Source organism: Coenobita brevimanus, unplaced genomic scaffold (assembly GCF_032717465.1).
Source record: "Coenobita brevimanus isolate Jiangsu-jjx unplaced genomic scaffold, ASM3271746v2 jjx.HiC_scaffold_1796, whole genome shotgun sequence".
Classification (NCBI taxonomy): domain Eukaryota; kingdom Metazoa; phylum Arthropoda; class Malacostraca; order Decapoda; family Coenobitidae; genus Coenobita; species Coenobita brevimanus.
The window spans coordinates 38,936-49,312 of NW_027642663.1; the positions used below are offsets into that span (position 1 = coordinate 38,936).

Genomic DNA, 10,377 nt, shown 5'->3' on the forward strand with positions numbered 1-10,377 from the left:
ATGTCTAAATAGTTAGCAAATTACGTATGGAAGCGAGGCGTGGACCTTGCAAGAGGGGAACAAGTCAAGAGTGAGAGCAGTGGAAATGAGTTACTTGAGAGGAGCATGTGGAGTGACGTGGAGGGACAGGTTGACGAATGAAGAAGTGAAGGAACGTTGTGGGGTAGATGTGGATGTGGTTGAAAAGATTAGGAGAAATACACTGAGGTGGTTTGGACATGTGAAGAGAATGGAGAATGAAAGACTGACTAAGAGGGTGTATGTAGGTGAGGTGGAGGGAGGGAGAGGGAGGGGTAGACCGAGGATGAGGTGGAGGGATGGAGTTGAGAGGTATATGAGGGGGGGGGTGAGTTGGGGGGAGGGGAGTCAAATGGTGGGTGACAGAGTGACTTAGAGGCGTTTTGTCTGCGGCCACCCTTTGCGGGATTAGGGCGTCGGGCTATAGATAGATAGATAGATAGATAGGTGCACTGTTCCATATTTGAGTACAATAATAACCGTTTAAATCAGTAACTTATGGTATTAAAAACTTACATTTTGTGTAAGGGGTTTTATTGGTTTTTGCTATAATGTATTCTATCTATCTATCTATTGCCAGACGCCATAATCCCATAAGGGGTGGCCATTTGACTTTGAGTTATTTGTTTTACAAGGAGGGGCACTTACCCTCCACCAACCCACTTGTTGACACGTAGGCAGCACGTATGGTTTGGTTATATGGTTACCACCCAGCATTGTAAATGGTTTCTTGGCATACAGGAAACTATTTGGCTTGTCACTCAATGTAAAGCCACCTGTAAAGGAAAGAAAAGCAATAAGAAGTGACAGGAAAGATGGGAGAAATAGGAAGAGAGGAGGGCAGGCACAGAAAACGAATGATAAAGGCTAAGGAAGCAGTAGGCAGCACTACATCAAGTGAGTTACTTCTATAAATTCATTTCAAATCATGGTCGCTCAAGTCTTCCGTAAGTATTGTAATTTGTTGGGCACAACAAAAATGAAAACAAAGAATTGCTCTGTGCAAGATAAATATAGAACTGAAAAGTATGATTATACACTGGATTTCTTGTGGGTTAGATTTGATGTAAGCTACGGTACATTACTTCTCAGTTACACATTGGTTGCGCTTGATAAACATCAACTCCTCAAAGCAAACATCTGTCATTCTGCATCGCTCAGGATGAAAGACTTTCCCAGCAATAGAGCAAAATCTCTCAACTGGAGCTGATGATGCGGGATACCGGTACACAGATATTGGAGAGCCAGTATTGTTAGTTCAGGTACCGTACTGTTGACTGGTTCTGTTGCCAGAAGAGAAGGGGATCACTGTCATCATCTGTTGTTGGCTGACTCAGGTAGGATTCTACTTGTGATGAAGTTGATGTAGATAGGAAAGAGCTCGTTGATGCTGATGGTATCATAAATCTGAACAGCTTGCGCTTCTTCTTTGGTGGGGCGTCCTTATTTTCCTGAAGGGAACCCTTCTCATCATTAGGCATAATTTCATCTACTTTAGACCTCAGTAGAGATTTCATGACCTTGACTTCTTCTGGTGAGCACCAGTCCACCTTAAAGCCTGGATCTAGGAGTGAAGCCAGCTGAAACATCTCCATGTCATCATAGATTTTCAACCTTCTCTTGATTGAGCTTTTGAGAGTAGTAATCGTCTTTGACATGTATGTCTGTGATAGTTGTTCAAGCTCGGCTTTCAGTCCACAAATACATGGAATTACTTTGCTTGACGTTTCAACATTCTCTCCCTGACACTATAGAGTTGCTACTCCAAATGGTGTTAAGATGTCTGTTATTTCCTTGATGAGATTAAGTTCATATTTGGTTAGCTTTACTGGACAATCTAACTGATCAAGCTTGACTGGATCAATCTTCAGAAGGGAGCGAAGCATCATGTTACTGCTGTTTCATCGGGTTGCATTTTTGGCCTGAGGTGTGCATTCATCTTCAAGAATGTCAGATGCCAGTGCAGAATGACAAATGTGTGATACTAAACGTGAGGCTATTCTAGTGACTCCTGATACAGGTCCTGCTTCCTCGAGCCCATCTTTCACAGTATTTTGTAAATTATGAACAAAACATCTGACATGCGCAGGCAAGAGCTCCAGGAACTTCTCATTGTTATCAGGAATGTCAAAGGCATCATCTTCCTCTTCACTTTCACTGTCTTGATTAGTGTCTGCATCGTCCATACCGGGAAGTGTCACAAATGCTTTAAGCATATTGCTGGCACTGTCGGTACAATTGTCAGAATCTTCTTTTCTAGGTTAAAGCTAGTGATGATTTCAGTGAATGTGGCATGAATCTTTTCTGCAGTGTGGGACCCTTTGAATCTCCTGCAAGCTAACATTGTTGACTGGAGCTGGAAGTTTTCAATGAAATGACATGTGATCCCAGTGTACGAATGCATCTGTCTGTTTGTCCAAAGATCAACTGTAACACAAAGATACCCAACAGAATGAAATTTGTCATTGAGATCTCTCTATCTCTATCTATATCATTGAGATGTTCTTGTATTTTTTGAGTTTGAGAGGGAAGAAGCTTGCTGCTGAGCTCCTTGCGGCTTGGGATATTGTAGCAGGGCTGGGCCTTGTTTAGAAGGGCTTGAAAGTTAGGATCCTCAACTCTTGAAAGAGGTTGGAGAGAGCCGGCAATGAAGCAAACCAGTAACTTATTCATTTCCTTTTGGCAGGCATCACTGTTGCTCCATTTTTTCTTAGTACAAGATACCCCAAAGTCAGTTACTGGAGCTGGACCCGCCATTTCCTTATATAACTAAAGAAAAGCCCTATGTGCATGTTTACAACCACTTTATTTAAAACAAGAACACTAAAAGTTAAAAATAATGAATAGTGCACTCCTGCATGGCCTCTTCTGACAACTGTGCTCATCCCAGCTCCCTCCAAAAGGAAGAGTGTTACAGTATACAGTACCCTAACCTCTCAACTAACGCGAGTTTAAAAAACGCGTTTTTGTTTTAACACGAGCAAATATTTAAGGAGATATGTTTAACTAACAAGGGTTTCTCAGTTTAATGGGACTTTACACGTACTGTATGTGATGGTTTCATATTAGCCGTGAGCCTTGGACAGTCCCGAACTGATAGACTGTGTGTGGCAGTTTATGCATAAATACAATTTTTTATTTGTCTGTTGCTTAAACTGGTTTTATTCGAACTATTAATATTCGAAAATGAAGTTTGGCCCCATTTTGAGCAATTTGGCTCATTTTCGGACAAAATTCGGCCAGGAAAGTGATGGCAGATCTAAATTTTTACAACTTGATGCTGCAGAACAGAAAGAAGAAAACCACTCAGACCAAGATAGAGCAGTTCTTTATGAAGAAGACAGAAAACTTAAGGGAGTTATCTTCAACACCAGTAGCACGGGAGTCAGAGGAAGAGGAAGAGGAAGGAGAGCAGAGCGAGTAGGGACAACAAATTTAGTGTGGGGAGCGGCGGTAGGTGGAGGAGTGGGGTGAGGAGGGACAGCAGCAGACGACGAGTGATCCATAGATGAAGTGAGGCTGTGTGTTGTTATTGTTTGTGACCTACTGACTGTAATGAAAATGTTGCTTTTACTGTAGTATTTTTATGACCTACTAAGGCATTAATAATGTTGAGGAACTTTCACAATGCCGTGAATGAAGCAGAATTGAAAGAAAATCCACGTAAAAAACAAAAACAGTATGTATTTGGGGAGAAGTAAACAATGCTTCGTCCCAATAAGGGCTCAAATGTTGTTTATTTCTCCCCAAATATACTGTTTTTGTTTTTTACGTGGATTTCCTTTCACATTAATATTGTTGCTTTTAAGTTTAGAATAGCATAACTCCCCAAATGGGTAGACTTTCCCAGAGTCCAGGAATGTTTCATTCATTCATTCATTGCCAGACGCCATGTATCTCAGACGGGGTGGCCAAGGGCTTAGAGTTAATTGTTTTACAGGGAGGGGCACTAATCCTCCACCAACCCCACTTGACACGTAGGGATGCCAACAGCATCTGGTGTTCCCAGGCAGTCACCCATCCAAGTACTAACCAGACCCAACGTTGCTTAAATGTAACCTCCAATATTACCATTGTTTCTTATGGGAAAATTATGTTTAAATAACGCGTTTTTAACTAACACAACCTCTCCAGGAACCTAACCCTTGCGTTATCTGAGAGGTTACTGTATTTCATTCACTGGATAATGCCATTACTGTACTAAGACAGCCACAAACTGTGCCTGGGATAATGTTACAGTGTCAGCAGAGTTCAATGAGATTTTTGTTTTCTGTAGCCATCTGCGGATATTCAAAACCGTGAATGTTAAAACCGTGGATGTTAACCCCTTCTTTCCCCACCCCTTCCCCCTGTGTAAGACTACGTTTACCCCCCAGACCGACCTGACATCTCCCCCTCCCCTAGTGTGAGGGGTAGTGTATGTTTTTTTGCCACATCCAAACTACAGTCATCCCTAAACATTCGCGGTTTGAACATTCACAGTTTTGCATGTCCGCAGATGGCTACAGAAAAAAAAAATTATCTCATTGAACTCTGCTGACACTGTAACATTATCCCAGGCACAGTTTGCAGCTGTTTTAGTACAGTAATGGCATTATCCAGTAAATGAAATATACTGTAACACTCTTCCTTAAGGAGGGAGCTGGGATGAGCACAGTAGTCAGAAAAGGCCATGCAGGAGTACGCTATTCATTATTTTTAACTTTTAGTGTTCTTGTACTAAATAAAGTAGTTGTTTAGTGTTCTTGTATTAAATAAAGTGGTTGTAAACATGCACATAGGGTTTTTCTTTAGTTATATAAGGAAATGGGGGGTCCAGAGGTGTTTTTAAGGAGGAGCTGCAGATATCTGTGGATTTTTAACATTCGCGTGTGTCTCTGTTACCTAACTCCCACGAATGTTAAGGGATGACTGTATTCACTTCTTGTGATTTGTTTGTATACTGATGATCACATAATCCAAGCATGATGTTGGTAATGGAAAAAAAATTATTATAAAATAATTGTGGTAGGTGGTGGCGACCATCATCCACTCAGTTGATGTATTGCTGCCTACTTCCTTAGCTTTTATCATTCTTTTTCTGTCCCTGCCCTCCTCTCTTCCTATTTCTCCTATCTTTCCTGTCACTTCTTATTGCTTTTCCTTCCTTTACAGGTGGCTTTACATTGAGTGACAAGCCAAATGGTTTCCTGTAAGCCAAGAAACCATTTACAATGCTGGGTGGTAACCATATAACCAAACCATACGTGCTCCCTACATGTCAACAAGTGGGTTGGTGGAGGGTTGGTGCCCCTCCCTGTAAAACAACTACCTCAGTGTCAAATGGCCACCCTTTATGGGATTATGGCGTCTGGCAATAAATAGATAGATAGACTGTATATCATTATATAAGTTTACATATCTTATACTAAAGTACTGTTACAGTACCCAGATAACTACTGTACAAACTTGCTTGAAAAAAATGTCGTGCGCAGATGGATGGCTTATTTATTTACCTTGTAAGCTGTGCATGAAGTGTATGGACACACGTGATGGTGATGGCAACCTTGACCCACTTGTTGCCGAGAGTGTGACATCACTAAGCTCGTTACTAATTTCCTCCTCCTCCTCACGCACATCAACCTCGCTATCATTTTCAGGATCATAGTCATCTACTGACACATCAGACACTGCTGCATCATCATCTGATACAACTAAAGTACCCTCATGAGGAATAAACTCGTCACTGTCGGAAGCTGCCAGAGACGCCATGAGAGAAAAATATCCTGTACACCCTCTCTCTTGGTCAAGTGTGTGGTAACTGGCTCCCTCAGGCAGGCCAAGGGGTGTAAATTTTGCCGTATGTCAGCAGAAAATATAGTACGATATCTGTAGTAGAAATTATAAATAAAATAATGATTGGTCTAAAAGAGATTACATCACAGATGAGTGAGCAAGTCCTTGGTGCCACAGCAACCCAGTCATGACGTATCTTATGATGTCAGAATTCATCAGAACTTTGTCACAGTGAAGTGAAGCTTGGACGTTGTTGGAAGGACACAAGTCAAGAGTGAGAGCAGTGGAAATGAGTTATTTAAGAGGAGCCTGTGGAGTCACATGGAGAGACAGGCTGACAAATGGGGATATAAAGGAGCGTTATGGTGTGGATGTGGATGTGATAGGAAGCGTTAGGAGGAACACACTGAGGTGGTTTGGCCATATGGAGAGGATGGAGGGTGAGAGACTGATGAGGAGAATGTATGTGAGTGAGGTGGAGGGGGGGAGAGGGAGGGGAAGGCCAAGGATGAGATGGAGGGATGGAGTGGAGAGGTATATGAGAGAGGGGGGTGTGAGTTGGGAGCAGGGCAGCAAAATGGCGGGGGACAGGGTGATGTGGAGGCGATTTGTTTGTGGCCACCCCATATGGGATTGGGGTGTCTGGCAATAGATAGATAGACTCGTCACAGTCTATGTTGTCAAAACACAGAGCTGTTGCTTTCATGAGGTCCTCAGAAACAGCCTTACCGGGCTACCCTGATGCCCATATGCTGCCATTTTATAGAGGGTGTACCAGCATACCACGGTTGTGGTTCCGGTGTCTCATGGGTGTTTACCAGTGACGTACATCAAAACATGTTTCCGGTAAAGAAGGGGTTAAGGAAGGGGTTAAGGGATGACTGTATACCTATACAGGTTAACTGCACAGATTAACTCTGTAGGACAGTATTTCTCACCAAAAACTTGCAAAAAAATCACTTATGAACCACTAGAACAGCTGATGCAGTGGAAAAGGCAGGAAATACCTTGAAATAATTTCCCAGAAAAATCCACGAACATGTGAACCTGCTAATAGCGTGGGTTGACTGTAGTGATGTGGTGTTGTGGGGCAGGTGCACCACATTGTTGTTATCCACCTGGTCCTCCATGCACTCAGGGTGTCTTGGGGCATTGTCCTCTAACAGGAGGAAACAGCTGGCAAGGTTGCTCCTGTTGGCATAGTCGTGCAGGTGGGGGGACAGGTACCCTGCCATGTATGACTGGCAGAGTGTGTAGGTCAGCCAGGCCCTGGGGTTACATCTCCAAGTAACCACAAGGTTCTCCTTTATGAACTCTGCCAGTGCTTGGAGGTTCTCCCAGTGGTACACAAAAAGTGGCTTGAGCTTCATTCCCCCCTCTGCATTGGCACCAAGGCAGAGGTGAAGGGGGTCCTTTACTGCCTAGAACCCAGGTGCATGTCTTTCTTCCTGGCTGATATAGGTCTTTGCTGCCTAGAACCCAGGTGCATGTCTTTTTTCCTGGCTGATATAGGTCTTTGCTGCCTAGAACCCAGGTGTGCGTCTGTCTTCCTGGCTGATATAGGTCTTCTTTGAAGTGCGCATCCAAAACAGTCTTGTTTTGTCAAAGTTTAAGAACTGCTTAGGAGAGTATCCCACCTTCTCTATAATAGCCTTCATCAGTGCAGGGAAGGCCTCAGCTGCCATGTAGTTTGTGCTTGCAGCCTTGCCAGGCATAGTCATATGTTAATGCCTGCATGGTCCTTGAAACATTCAAGTCAACCTGTGCTGGCATTGAAGTCCTTCCTGGCCTCCAGACTTTCCTTATCCTTAAGGTCCTTCCACAGATCTAGAGCCTTACTGCAAATGAAGGAGTGGTGAAGAGGTTGGTTTGCTTGGTTCAGGTCATTGACCCGCTGAACCGGGAGATGCTGTATATCCTTCAGGCTCCCTTGCTCTTGTTAGACATTATGTTGTCAGGGAAGGCATATTCTGCGATGCCGTAATTATAGCATCTGATTTCTCTGTGACTGTTGAGACCGTGGACTGAGGCAGCTTTAGGACATCAGTAGTCTTGCTTGGTCCCTGCCCCTTCTTATGGTGCTTAGCAGTGTCTAATTTTTCAAGCATCAGTAACACCATGCTTTCCACAGGAGCACCAAACATGGTTTCCAAATTCAGAGTTTCACTTATTTTCCACATTCATTGTTCTCTCTTCACATACCATCACACACAGCACTATTTGTAGCGTACTTGCACTGTTACTTGGTGTTAGCAATAGCGCTTCAGTAGTCTTATGCAAGTGAGAAGGTTAGGTAACTCAAAGTGCACGAGGGAGATGATGACTTACGCAGGACACGTGTGAGTGGGCAAGTGAGACAAAGGAGCCTGGGGACACCCAAGATGTGGGTCCTGCGCATGTTAACATTGGAGGGCCGTCTTTGTTTAGACAGCTGACTGTTGACATGCGTGTGTCACCACATCCACACAAGATTCATGGAGGCGGCTGTCAAAATATTGTTCCAGCAAAATCACATTTTTTTTTTTTTTTTTTTTTTTTTTTTTTTTTTATAAGAAAAGAGTATAACTTTTGTATTATGCCAAGCCATGATGTCATCTTTTAGCTATCTGGGGCCTCCCACTGCTGTTTACTTTCATGTGGGCCACTGAAAAGTAACATCAGGGTTTCAGACCTTGTAAACTTTTAAAGTTTATACAGTATTTCTATATGTGTTGTTTTTTATTTACTTATTTCTTTATTTTTGCCTGTAATCAAAGATGTATACAGTGAGTCTTTGAAATACGAAAGTCCAAAGTACGAATTTTCGATGGTACGAAAACGATGAATATACGACAGATTCCACAGTACGAAAATATCGGTCTCGATGATACGAAAATCGATACTCAATATGAAAGGAAATATGAAGCTAGCCCAATTATCCAGACTACATGGTGTGAAGAGGTGCCTGGATAGTCTGAAATCACGATTAATCCGGCAGAAACAAAACACAAGTACTGTTAGATTGATTTATTTACCGGAAAATGTACAATGAAAGACACAACTATCTTCCCAGTTCAGTCTGAAGAAAATTTACACCAGGTGAAATAAAATGAAAACCCAGTTTCTACTAGTGTGTGTTTCAAATGGTTCAGTTTTTCCACGCTATATTCGTCAGACTTTGGGAAGATACTTGTGTCTTTCATTGTACACTTGAAGCAGCAGAAAGACCTTACCAATTCAATTCATAATTCCCCAGCTTGCTTCTGTAATTTTCTGACAACTTTCAATTTGGCAAATTACTTTTTCTTGCTGAAAAATTTCCTCCCTGTTATTATCATCACTTTCCCCTACGATTGTTTCCAGCGCAGTGGAAGAAACTCAACGAGCTCAAAGGTGGATATCATTTCCCAACTTCTCAACTGGAGATTAGGTTAGGTTAAAAAATTATTGGGTACTGATAAGTTCAGTTAGGCCAGGTTTAGTTAAACACTAAGGGAAGAACAGTCCTTTCTGCCATTATGTTAACAAAATAAACAGGAGTTGTCACACCAGAGCAGCTAAAAACGGAAGGGAAACAGATTTAACAAGCAACGTTTACTGTATTTACCAACCCAGAAATAATCTGAAAAATATAACAGACTACTGTATCAGGAAGAACTGATTTGCTTTTACTGCTTCAAGTAAAGCGTATGTTTAGCCCCTCAATGGCTGTGGGTTCAGATATTTGCGTGCTCCCGTGGTCGGCCTTGGGACCATTTTTTCAGTGTTCTAAAATCAATTTCTTTTTCTTACATATGTGAAAAGACTCGTCTGGCACACCTGGCTTTTTTTTTCCCCCCTAAACCCATCCTGTGATTTGCTATGATTCGTGTAAGAATTAATAAAATTAGGATGCATGTTACATCAGCATGTAAACATCGGCAAAAACATCTGGGACAAAGTGAACTGTGAACGCCTGACTGCTTGAGGCGGTAGACTAGGATCATGTAAACGCACCAGTGACCCTCGTTTCCTTCCCATAATTCCTCGCAGTTTTTTATAGCTCACCCTAACTCAGTGTCACTGACACTGGTACAGTAAGGTGTTGTTCAGGGCCAGCAGCTATGACAGCAGTAATGGAATACATTATTGTTTGTATCAGTCCTCTCTCTTTCACACATACACATAAGAATGAACAAAAGAATGAGCAGCGAATGTACACTAACTCTAAGGAGCAAAAATAACTGTGCTTAGTCGGTCCGAAATATATTGGGAAGAGCGATACCGAATGAAGAATGTAGAACTGAATGTTAACCTACGAGAACATGTGGGACGAAAAAGTAATTTTTTTTCTGATTGGCAAACATTTTTTGTTCCATATCGTCTCATAAAATTGTAAAACCCATAATCTTTTGTCTAAGCATACAGCCTAAAGACCTTACCAATTCAGTTCATATTCCTCTAGTTTGTCTTCTATATTATGCTGACTATTTTGAAGGTGGTAAATTATGTTCTATTGCTGAAAGAAACTTACTCAAAATTAGGGCACATGTAACATAAGCATGTAAACATCAGTGAATACATCTGGAGTGAAGAGAACGCCTGACTGCTTGGGATGGTAGAGTA

General features: G+C 42.1%; 1 pseudogene; it reads right to left on the bottom strand.

The window, feature by feature from the left end:
• Positions 1 to 1,919: 1,919 nt before the first annotated feature.
• Positions 1,920 to 2,775, bottom strand: LOC145389653 (E3 SUMO-protein ligase ZBED1-like; annotated as a pseudogene).
• Between the last annotated feature and the right edge of the window lie 7,602 nt (positions 2,776 to 10,377).